We start from the raw sequence: 12,994 nt of genomic DNA on the forward strand, positions 1-12,994 counted from the left end.
AAAGACAGTTTTCGGACAAGAAAAATATGATTAATGAATCTGTTGAAACTTTTAAAAAGAAACTTGGAAATGTTATGAATGCATATAAAACACTTCAATTCTCTGTCAAGGATTCAAAACACACTTCTATTTTTTAATAATGAACGAAATCGATATTTAACTGTTTTTTTTTTTTTTTTTTTTTTTTGTTTTTTTTTTAAACCATGGATAATGCCTAGGACCATTTAAGATAAGAGCTAGTGATCCTGTCTTTTTTTCTGTGTTAGAAAATTCAAGATGTTTCGCCTGTATTGATGAGCAATAACATAAAAGGAAATAGTGGTTTGAATCATTTCCTGGAGTCTTTTGCTATTCATTGTAAAAATGAAAAAAAAATGTTTCATTAGAAAGCAAAAAAATTTTCAATGTCGATTTTGGGGTAATAATTTTGAAATAGGAAAAAAATTTTGGTCGCTATATTGGAATGTATGGGTCAGTTCGAATGTTATAATGGGTATGAAAATAGTATCTATGAAAAAGCAAACAGGACTTTATCAATCATTGTAACGGGGAAGGAGTCTTACTTTAGAGCATAGACTGTGTTAATATCGTATGGAATTTTCTTTTCTGGTTCATAATCCCTTAACATACTTACGAAATCTTGAGCTTTAATTATTTTAAAACCGTATATTTAAACAATTTTTTTATCTAGGACATATTAATTTTGATATTGTTTCTTACCATTTTTCTTTTTACACTGATAAAAACAAGTTTTAGTAACCATTTATATAAGTTAATTTGCAAAACATGTATATATACTGAGAATAATATTGATTAAAATAAAAGTGCAAGGCGTATATTTTTCACACATCCAATGAAGTAGCATTTGATAATTATAAAGGTACATTGTATGTTCCTGACAAACTTGCAATTCATGTATAGAATTGCATTTTTGTATTCATGTTTCTTTTGTAAAGAATATTTTCTAGTGTACATATGCTTTGTATCTCTAATATCTGTGTGCTGTAGTTAATGCCTGTGTCTTTCTGTTATTTGTTATATATATAAATATTAGATATTAAGAATTTTTGTTTTATTCGTATATTCTTTAATTTAAATTTTTTTTAATATTTTGGAAATATTTCTATAAATGAGGTGTTATTGATCATAAATTAAAGTAGCGTACCACAGCTTATTAACCCTATACTACACTGTGATGTATCAGTTTCCATACCTTCATTTTCTCATCACAAATGTATGTTGGATTTTGAATATGCTATATAATATTAATATAGTCTACTATAATGCAAAATTTTTAAAGACAATTTTTAAGAGCCAGTATGTTATGGTATGGAAAGTACCTTAGCCGCTTTTTGCTTTTATTTTAAAATTTACCAAAATATTAGGCACCAGTTATTTTTTTTTTAGGTTCCATGGTGAGTGGTTCCTGGAGTTTGTTGACCCTCATATATAAATAATGTACGATAATTTCTATATTTATGTATATTAAATATATACATGAATATACAAATAGCAGTTGACATTGCTTTTTAAATTATATGGTGAAATGTCTTTTTCAGGAGAATAAAATGTGTAACATTTCTCAAGGTAAATTTAAAAAACACACATTGAAATTTTTTTTTTATATATTTATTTTTTAAAAGAAAAAGCAGTGCAGTGTAGTATTAATATCAAAGTCGGTACAAATGTTGGTAGTTTTGCCAATAAAGTTATATCTTTGTGCAAATAGTGGTAAAAATTTTATTCTTTCAAAAATTTAATCACCTGTTCACAAAGAGATTCAGCAAATGCTTATTAAATTAGTGATACATACATACACACACATACATATGTATGGTGATTATTTAATATGATCATACAACTAAAATGATTCAGCTTGTGTTTCAATAAATTCTTCAACATTCAGAGTTAACTATGAAACTCTTTAACATTAAAATAATATCTATAAATTAAAGGTTATAGAGCTCTAGAAAGAAGGCTGAATTTGTTTCTTCCAAATGGTAATAAAATGATAGTAATATATATTGTCACAGAGTGATCGTATAGTTCAGTTTTAATTGCTTTAGCAATAAATAAAAAGGACGAAATTTTGGATGAATTTTACAACTTTTATGTCTGTGGAATTGTGATTCTTTTTTCATTTAGGCAATAAGCAACCAAAATACAGATTATTGAAATATTCATGATTTAATATCACTAATACAATGTCATGAATAGACTAGATCTGGTCACACAATCTAGTGCCATGTCCGCACTATTCTTTACCCATATGACTAAAAATGTTATGAATGGACATGGTCCATTCTAGTCTGCAAGGAAGAGTGAGTGGTGCTTACAGACGAACTTTCTAATTTGGAAGAGGTAACACTTTTAGTTCATTCTCCAAAAGTGGGTGCAACACTGAACCGGTTAAGGAATAGTTGTGATATATTTCTTTTTAATTGCAAGATTATTTTTTAAATTTATGTATTAGATTATTTGAGTTTTTTTTAAAAAAGTTAATTGTGTTTTTTTAAATATATTTGAGTTTTTTTTTAAGAAAAAAAAAGTCCTCTAACATAAATAAAAAAATTTCCCTTCGAAAGTGGAATATGCAAATAACAAAACATTATTTCGACCATATTCATCTTTTCAAAATGTGTATTGTACTGACGTTTTGAAATAGATGCAAATCCTTTGTTTAGTGAAGGTATTGTGTTTTGAAGAAGATAATTAAAAATCAAAAACAAACATAAATGCATCCATATAATCTTGTGTAAAGTGGGAAATAACTTCTATAAAGATTTTTTTTTTTTTAAACAAGTATATGTTTCTTGTAAAAAACATTGCATGAGATAATACATAAGCAAAGATAAGTTATCAAATTAAATAATAAGAAATAGCAAGGAAAAAATGATCCACTGTTTCTTGTGTAATTCTTACTTTTTCGTCCATTTTTAGTAAAATTAATGGTAAATAAATTAGTTTTTAGTAAAATAACTTGGAAATTGAAAGAATTATATTCAGGAAGCTGAAACAATTGCACTCATCTTTTCCATTCAATTATTCTTTGATTTTAATCAATAAATATAACTTAGTACTTTTATACAGTATTGTACCTATTTTTTACTTGCATTGACCAATTTCACTAAAAACTTCCAAGGAAAATGTAATGGGCTAATTAAAAACTATACCATCAATTGAATTATGAAATTTCAAAAGTCTTATTGAACTCATTTTATAGATAGTTCCTTTCAATCATAATTAGCAATTTAAATAAAAGCACTTCGATTATTAATTATGTTTAGTTATTTTAAATAGTTAGTGATTTAGAAGCATTTTCTTAAAAAATATAAAGTTTTACTTATGTTAAAAATTGCTATTTAAGCTTTACTCTGTAATTATGTATAAGTAACTTATAGGTGTCTTAGCTTAATCTGTGTAATGTTTAATTTTTTGTTCTCTGTAAAATAAGTTATAAAGTTTTATGAAATTTGAATATTTTGGAGTTTGGTAGCTACGAAAAATGTGATCATATGTCTTATTTTTGCAAATGTGACATATTCTTTAAAGGCATTGTACATAGTAATAAACTTTTTCATGAAAGTTTGGTTTATTTTTTATTATCTTAGTTGGCAATCTAAGTTGCATTGTCAGCATGTATTTTTTAAAAATTTTATTTGTGTATAAATGAATGCATTTTCCTGCAGAGATTGTAGTCTTGAAAGGTTAGGACAGTTAAACACCAAGTTCATAATTTCTGTAGGAATTATGTTTAAGATTAGTTATCAAAACTTCCTTTTTCAAATTAGTGTTGTAAAATGGTTTTTTTAGTTTTTTTTCTCCATAAAAGTGTATTGATATAAATTTAAAAAAGAAGTCCAGAAAAATTAGAAGTTATAAATTTGCTTCAAAAAAAAAAAAAAAAAGAGAGAGAAATATAATAAATAAATTAAATATAACCTAAGAATAGTCTCAACAAATTATTATTTTTTTTATTAATTTATGTACCTAAAAATCGGATGAGAGTGATGACTAGAGGCCGGAAGTTCAGGTAAAATGCCATAAATGCCCTTTTCTGCCTTTTTTAGACGTTTTCTTCTGAAAATGCCTTTTTCTTTCCTTTTGTTCATAAATGCCTATTTCTGTCTAATTTAAAATTTTTCTGCAAAGCTTTTTGTGCTTTTGACCGAGTATAAACGCAAAATGAAGAAATTTTGAAGTACAGAAATGGTTGACTGTCATCCGACGTATTGTAATGCATTTATAGAGATTAGACAACTCCCTCCCTCTGAGGCAGTGGTCACCCCTTGTGCAGTACAATGGCTATTCATCATATTCATCTTTCAATTATCTTCTCGCTAATCGGAATTTCCAATGGATTTATGTAGATCATTTGTGGATGCCGGCATTCTGCTGTGGAAACTTGAAAATTAAAAGCATACGAGCTTTTTTGTAAAAATATACGAATCAAAGTGTGCCCTGTGAATCAACTTTAAGGAAAACTTATTTAGATGACTGTTACACCGAAGTTATTAAAACTATTCAAAATGAAATCGGAACGAAAAACATATGGCTATCTAAAGATGAAACGACAGATGTAACTGGACGATATGTTGCGAATGTTATTGTTGGTGTTAGGGACCCATTTGAAAAACATAAAATCTTTTTGTTGACATCTGAACAGTTGCAAAAGACTAACAGTACTACAATAGTTCACTAATGCACTGGCTTTACTTTGGCCAAATGGTACTGAGCATGAAAGAGTGCTATTATTTCTTACAGATGCAGCCACCTACATGAAAAAGCTGGAAATGCCTAAAAGTTTTATTTCCTAATATGATCCATCTAACGTGCCTTGCTCATGCATTGCACAGGATAGCAGAGGAAGTAATCCTGAGGTAGACTCGCTTGTTTTTAGTGTGAAAAAAGTATTTATGAAAGCCCCTTCAAGAGTTCAAGTGTTCAAAGAAATTGCACCAGACATTCAATTGCCTCCTAAACCGATCCTTACGAGATGGGGAACATGGATTTCAGCAGTCTCATACTACTGCACAAATTTTGAGGCAGTAACTCGAGTCCTTACCAGCTTTCCGTATGAAGAGGCAATATCCATAAGAAAAAGTAAAAGTCTGCTTAGCAGTTCTAAAATAAAAAATGAACTGACTTTTATTTATTTTGGGAAGCTCCCTGGAGCTATTGAGCACATGGAAAAAAGAAATATGTCTTTGTCCGAGTCACTAAAGATTTTCGACAATACTATTGAATAACTAATGTCTGTGCCTGGATCAGCTGGTGACAAAATAAGGAAGAAATGTGAAAACGTCATCTCTGCAAATACAGACTTTGAATGCATCAAGGACATTGCAAAAGTACTTTCTGGTGATACTGCAGTTGAACTTACCATATCTCCTACCATGGCAAGTTGTTTTTCGCATGCGCCCATACCCTCTGTCGAAGTAGAAAGATCCCTCTCTTTGTTTAAAACTATATTGATTGACGGGAGACAAAATTTCTCTTTTGAAAATTTGAAAAAGCATCTAGTTGTGATGTGCAACAACAACCAATCATCAGAATAAATCTGCATACAATATTATTGTAAGTATGAGTTTTCAATTTATATTTCACACTTACGCAGTTGAGGTTTTTTTTGTGCAATTATGTTTACTTCGTTTGTACTATTGCTACGACAGTCGAGTAAAATGAATATGTAGGTATACCGGATACTTCTGGCAACTTTTTTTATACCTTGGAAACCTATACGGGCTTTTAGGCATTACCAACTACCATTTTGCTCCAATTTTAAGTGCCTATTTCAAGCTTTTTAAATGCCTTTTTGCCTGCCTATTTTTGCATTTTTTATTGCCTAAAATTCCGGGCTTTAGTGATGACCGATCTGTGTACTCTTATTGGACAGACAAATCAGAAATCACATAAACCCATCCAGTTTCTTCGAATCAATATCTAATTTCTTTGGTTGATTTATTAAGGCTTTATTTAATTGAAAAATATTTCTTTATCCTTAATTTATAGTTAGGTTGAAGTTTTTCCCCGATAGAATCTGGAGCTAAATCGTCCCGCAGTGGACTGATCGTTAAGACGCGGTTCCCAGAAGATCATCGAAGTCAAGCATCACTGGCTACGGTCAGAGTGCGGGTGGGTGACCACTTGGATCAGTCTGCGTAGGGACCGAGGGTATGAGGTATTGGTCCTCGTTAAACTGTGCTACCGTTAAGTGCTCGACTTCGCGCGCAGGTCGTCTGGCTACCGAAGTGTGGGTGCCATCCACTCCGCAGAGGATCAAAATTGTGATGGCATGTCTTCGGATCATCCTCCGGGATGTTTCCCAGACCGTCGCTAATAGCCCATTGTGCAGCTCTAGTGCAACGTAAATTAACAACAACAACATCTGGAGCTAAATCAGTGAGACTAAGTTCTTGTTAATATTGTTACGAATTCGTATATACGTGTATAATTTCGTGAATATTCTTTTATTATGTGGCTAAATATCACAGACGGACTTCCAATTTACAGTTTAGTCAGAAAATTTGCTATAAAATCGCACAATTCTAGAGAGAAAATGATGTCTAATGCATTTCTTATGGAAAATTCGGCATGGTGGCAAAATAATAGTTTGACCAAGCCTATATTAATGGGAGTATTAGTCTGTTAGTGACTGCAATATTATTCTGATCTTCGAGTCTCTGGTGAGTTCATTGACCCGTCTAAGATTGTCAAGCCTGTATTTTGTCAGGGTTCCCACGGTTTGGAAAATTTATTAATGTGGCAAAAGCGTGAAAATCTTGGATGTTTTAAACTTTCAATAAATTTTTATTTTAAGGAAAATAAATTCTGGTGCAAAAAAATACCTCTGGAATAATTTCGTAATTCTGATATGAAAGCTAGATTTAAGTTTTTTTCAGTAGCCTTGAAAAATCTTAGCTACCACTCATTTATTTTTTCCAAGTCGTGGGAACCCTGTTTGTGTGTTGCACTGATGTTTGTGCTATTATTGAGTGCTGGAAATTGCTGTATTTTCTAGATATAAATTTTTAGGAAATCTTTGATTATTCAAATTTCTGATAAAAATTTTTTATTGTCTTCAAGAATGTTTCATTCAACTCCAATCGAAACGGACCCTGTGCTCGGTACATTTTGGGCGTCAGAAGTGGGTTTGGAGTGAATTCCTATTACAAGAGCAATGGCTGTGGATAAGTTGGTGGAGATGCTGCAGAAGATGGAAGAACAGATGAAAGCCAGTCAAGAGAAGATGGAGGCCTAGTTGGACGTTAACCAGGAAGAATTTAAGAACGAAATATCCTGCGTAAAGGCAGTCCTCCAAGAAAAATTAAAAAGCAGAGTGAATTCAATTGAGGTAGTGGATAAAATTTGATGGGAAATCGGATTTTAAAATTAAATTCCTGGAAAAGAGACTTAAATCCGAGCCAGTTACTTTAGAAAATAAATTAATGCTTCTAAGCGATGCATCTCCAACTGCTATTAAACTTCCTACTTTCGATGGAAAATCATTCTTGGCAGGTGTACGAAACTCATTTCTTCATCGTCGCTGATGCTAGCGGATGGTACTAGAGGGCCAAAGCCTTTTTTCTTAGGCTGCTTTACAAGGAGCTGCGGCGGACATCTTGGAAACTCTTACCGAAGAACAACGCTATAATTTTAATGTTCTTTTACATTCCTTGGAGCTACGATTTGGTGAAAAATGTTCTGGAGAACGCAGCCGACTGCAACTGAAGTTCCGCTATCAGGGAGCTAGTGAAAGTCCCGAAGAATTGATCACTGATATTCAACGATTGTCACATCTTGCATTTTCAGACAGGCCTGAAGTACGTCAAGATTTAGTTCTCCAACACTTCATAGACAGTTTGCGGGATCTGGAGCCACAAATGGCTGTTAGACTCACCGATCTGAAGGATATAAAATCCGCTGTAGTCTATACACAGAAGATTGAGGCAGCTCTGCAAGTCTCATGGAAGGGATGTATCAGAGCAGTATCAGCCACAGATTCGAACTCTGACCGTAAGAAAATTATGGAAAGTATCCTGCGAGAAATGCGCAGTTTCAGAGAAAGCAGGATGAAAAGTGATTCAATGTTGGAGTTAAGGGAGGGCGTGTATGTACAAACAGCCCGATACTTAAAACTAATGGAGGTAACACTCCACCTCAACAGGAAAACTAATTTGTGACATCTCGCGGAGTGGCGGTGTCCAGAAATTATGAAGCCCCGAGTCAAACTGTTGCAGATTTCTTCACTGATTGGTGGCGACAGTGGACTTCCAAGCCGCATGGTAATCGATACCGAAACCAACGTCTCTGAGAACAGATTTAGTTCATAAGTTAGGCGAACATTTAATTTTGACTCTGTCCCACATTACACTACAGACTGTGACTGGTGCCAAAATCAACGTTCACAAAAAAGGTCCAACTTAAGATTACATTTGGTGATGCCAATTACCATCATGTGGCTGATATTAGTGATGATTTCATTCCCGGATTAGACGTTTTACAAGCAAATAACTTTAAACAGGACTTCAACAGGGTTGCCACTCCGCAGGGAAAACCTGGAAAATACAGGGAGTTTAAAAATTACCTAACACAACAGGGAAAATGCAGAGAATTTTGATTTTTTCTTTACAAACTGGGAAAATACGGGGAATTTTGTTTCTAGTTTTTGTCTTTTGAAAAATGGGGACCACTCAAAGCGTAATCTATGGGATATTTGGGGAAGATATTTCAGCTATAGCATTATTTAAGTATGTCGTGCTTGTTTCCAGCATTAAAACTAATAAATATAGTTAGCCCAATATGGCTCACACATGAGCACAGTAATTGTTGTTTCTACTTAATATATTGCGTATAATATCTACTCTACAGGGAAAACACAGGGAATTTTTTTTCCAGATTTGAGTGGCAACCCTGTTCAAAAACAACGAATTGCGCTTAGATTCGGAAGACATCACTGTGTTTAAGACTAGAAATTCATAGATTAAACAGGCCTATCAAGTAAAAGATAGGAACAAAACTAAAGTTCCACCAGAAACTGAGGTAATAGTTTGGGGAATCTTTTCTGAACCTATTAATTTCCGATATGGCTTTGTAGCATATCTACCACTACAAAATTACAACTACAATTCACTAGTATATAAGACATGTTAACTCGACTCTATGTCGGACCGAGCATGACCGACAGATTTTCGAGATCGATTGATGCCTTTGTCGAGTAAAGACGTGTCTTATCTCTGAGCGAATAATGCCGTACAACAGAACAGCACGCGGCGGCAAGGTGTTACCGCCTAGCTGCCCAATCACACCTATGCAGGAGGAATCGGATAGAGAGTACGTGGATGTTATCGTCTACGATACATATGAAGAAGCCATCAAGGCCAGTAAAGTAAAGTCCAACCAAAATTCATCATGCATCCAGATTCTAAGCAACTCCCAATTGCATTCTACACTCGGTTCAGTGATGATGAACTGAACGAATTGAAAGTACAATTTCAGACTTTTCTCAACTCCTGTGAATATGGACAGATCTTCGACCACTTCCAAAAAATGCTTGATAGTGTCTTAGTAATTCGCAAGATCAGGAGAGATGATAAACGACTTAAAGAAAGGAGTAAGCAGACAAAAAAAGAGGAACCAATGCCAAGCCATGAAACTACTAGTGTTCCCGAGCCAACCACTACAACGCCCGAAAGTAACACATCAGCAGCCGAAATCACCCCTCCCCCCGCGGTGGAAAATACGGAGCTTAGTGTCGAGGCCACGGCCTCAGACTCTGAAAATCTAGAACAACCTCCAGGGAAGAAGAGGAGAAAGAGGAAGAAGAAGCAAAGCAAAGCAAAATCAGCAAGGCAGAAAACCAGCTCCTTAGCCTCGGATCCCCCAATTACCCCGGCAGTTACAAACGAAGCCCCCAAGGAAACTACGGAAGAGAATCCCAGTCAACAGAAAGAGACTCCTACTAATGATGGAAAAGAGCATTCCAAGTACCTGAAAGTTCTCATACGTGGCCTTCCTAAGGACTTTGACCCAGCAGAAATTTCCCTTGAATTGGGGAAATTGAACTTAGAAATCTACAAAGTTATTCAGTTCCAGAAGAGGGTGGGTGGAGCCAATAGGCTCCTCCCACTTTTTCTAGTTATCTTGCCCAAGCTAGCCAATCACGAGAAAGTTTACCGGACGGAAGAAATCAAGCATCACCCGGTTAGCATTGAGCGTTTCTACGGCGGCCGGCGGCCGCTACAATGTTTCCGATGCCAGGGATATGGACATTCTCAGCGAACGTGTACAGAAAAACCACGATGCATGAAATGTGCCGGAGGGCATTTTTCGTTTCAGTGCACGAAAAGCCGAGACACACCAGCCACCTGCTGCAACTGCGGAAAGAGTCACACCTCGAACTACTCAGGGTGCGAGGCCCGCCCCAGTAAAAAGACAATCAAGACCAAAGCCAGAACTCCAGCAAATTCAGCCCATCGTCTAGTGACCTTAATGAAGGAGCTACAAGATCTCATGAAAGACCAGGAAGTTCTGAGCCTCCTACAAACTCTACTAAAGGGGTCGTCCCCTTCCCAGTGATGATGCAACCATTCAACCCAAGTTTTATTCCAACAAAGATGTTACCTGAACTTTTTAGTTTAACTTATGGACTAACTTAGGACTCTCTAGCTTATGTCTCTACAGTTTAGATGAATCGGTGAGTGGCGCTTCGCGCCAAAATGCCGAGATTTTACACATTCATAGCTCATAGCTCATAACTCTATGTCGGGGTACCTTTTCATAGATGACGGTTGACATGGTCTGTAACTACTTTCCCCACATTGGTGACCTTCGGACGTGATGTGAACACGCCTACCTTGGCAAATATGCACACTTTGATCTGGATACGCCTACATCGGCAGTAACGCCTACTTCGTTGGATGGTCCACATTGAACAGTTGACTTGCTACTTGTGACTGCATCATTATCCACCTCCTCACGCTGTTGCTACTCAGTCTCATCTCGATCACACACAACGTTGGCTTGCATACACTCGACTGCTAACGGCAACACAGGAGCGACTACAACCGTGAAGTTAATACACCTCTCACATTCAGCACTAAAAAAATACGGTGATCTTAATACAGCTCTCCCGGCTTCGCACAAAACAGCAATGAATCAACTAGTGGCATCCCTTCATCGAATTCTATCATAGCTATAATTCTGGTGGGGGAGTACTGTAGCATATCTACCACTACAAAATTACAACTACAATTCACTAGTATATAAGACATGTTAACTCGACTCTATGTCGGGGTACCTTTTCATAGATGACGGTTGACATGGTCTGTAACTACTCTCCCCACAGCTTAAAAGGATATCTTGATATGGACAACTTTAAAGGAGTACTGATGGCTTCTTCACTCGTTGACCTTTTTAGGATTAAAATACCTGTGAGGTTTGCTAAAGTTAGGGATAGAGTGAAAGTTCTAAGGGAAGGTGAATTATTGGCGACTTGTACTCCAGTATTGACCAAAGCTATCAAACGAGTCTTCTGGATTTTTCATGTGTAAACTTCTTCGGAGTGCAGAGTAGAAGGACAAAAGAGTGCTGCAGAAAAATTATTACCTGAATTTAAAGACCCTTTTTCCTGAACACCGGAATATGTTGGACTTACAAAAATAACGTAGCACCAAATTGATATTGGAAATCAAACTCCCATCAGACATCCTCGGAGTTAACCATTTACTAAACAGGACCCTCGTTATCTTTAGAATTTGAACGTACTATTAAAAGTAATTCGAGAATGGATACTCGCGATGGAACAAGGGCCTAGAGTCTATTCCCTGAGTCGAATTCTTAAAAGGTCTACCAATTAACATGACTTACAGCAAACATCAACCTACTCTGCACCTCAACGTGGTACAAGGGCGAATACCAGCCAATGCAGACAGAGAAGGCGGTAAACAGAAGGCAGCGATATTGTGCTGCCTAAAGTGCTAAATAAAACATTAAAGAGCTTTTTTTTGAGCTTTAAGGTATCCGACTACCTTAAAAAAGAGGATTTTCACAAAAAATCACTTTTTTATTTTATTGCTTTATAATAATGCCCAATTTTTCTAGTTTTAAAACCTGTTTTGTTTTTGAATGCACGGCAAGCAGAACTTTAGTTATAGCTATTTTAGTAACAGATGACAGCTGTCCAACTTACCGGAAATTACAAAAATGAAGCCGGTAGTAGGTAATAGTTTCGGATCCATTTCTATTTGTGTCTTTATTTTTCTTAGATATTTAATTTTTAAAAGCTCTTAAACTCACGGCTAATAATCTGAATTATATTTTAATTAGATTTTACGTTTCGTGGTTACTGTTTGTGGGTAACATGAAAAGTTAGCATATTTTCTGATAGTTTGTTTACATTTGAAGCGTACTTTCTATATCTTGATTTTGATTTGTTTTGAAGAAATTTATTGATTTCTTTCAAAAAAATTTGTTATTTATTTTGATGAATTTATTGAAATGGGTAAAGGACGTACTTCTCGATCTAAGAAACGTAAATATTACGGTAATCAACATGCCACCAAAAGCGATGATTTGAGTAAAGTTGATTATACCATTTATTCAAAATTGTGTAAAGCAGATGAATCTATTACTTCAAGCTCTTCAAAATTATCGATTTCTATGGATGTCAATAAAGAACTGATGCCTTTGGATAAAAACAATCTGTGTGGCAATCGAATAATTGATATTGAGATCCTAATGGTGATATTAGCTTCATTATGTTGTCCGGTTTGCTATGATAACAAATTGCATTTAGAAGAAAATTCTAGATTTGAGCTATTATAAATATTAAAAAAAATATTTTTTACTTCTAATTATTAATAAAAACTATATTTAGACATATATATTAAAGTGTGAAAATACAGTAAGATGGTTGTTTAATAAAAAATTGTTCCAGTGTTAAATGCTTTATAAGTAGTAGACTTTTGATGTTATTCACTAAATACTTTAAAAT

This window comes from Parasteatoda tepidariorum, chromosome 1 (assembly GCF_982258835.1).
Source record: "Parasteatoda tepidariorum strain Cologne lab strain chromosome 1, Ptep-v5.0, whole genome shotgun sequence".
Taxonomy (NCBI): Eukaryota; Metazoa; Arthropoda; class Arachnida; order Araneae; family Theridiidae; genus Parasteatoda; species Parasteatoda tepidariorum.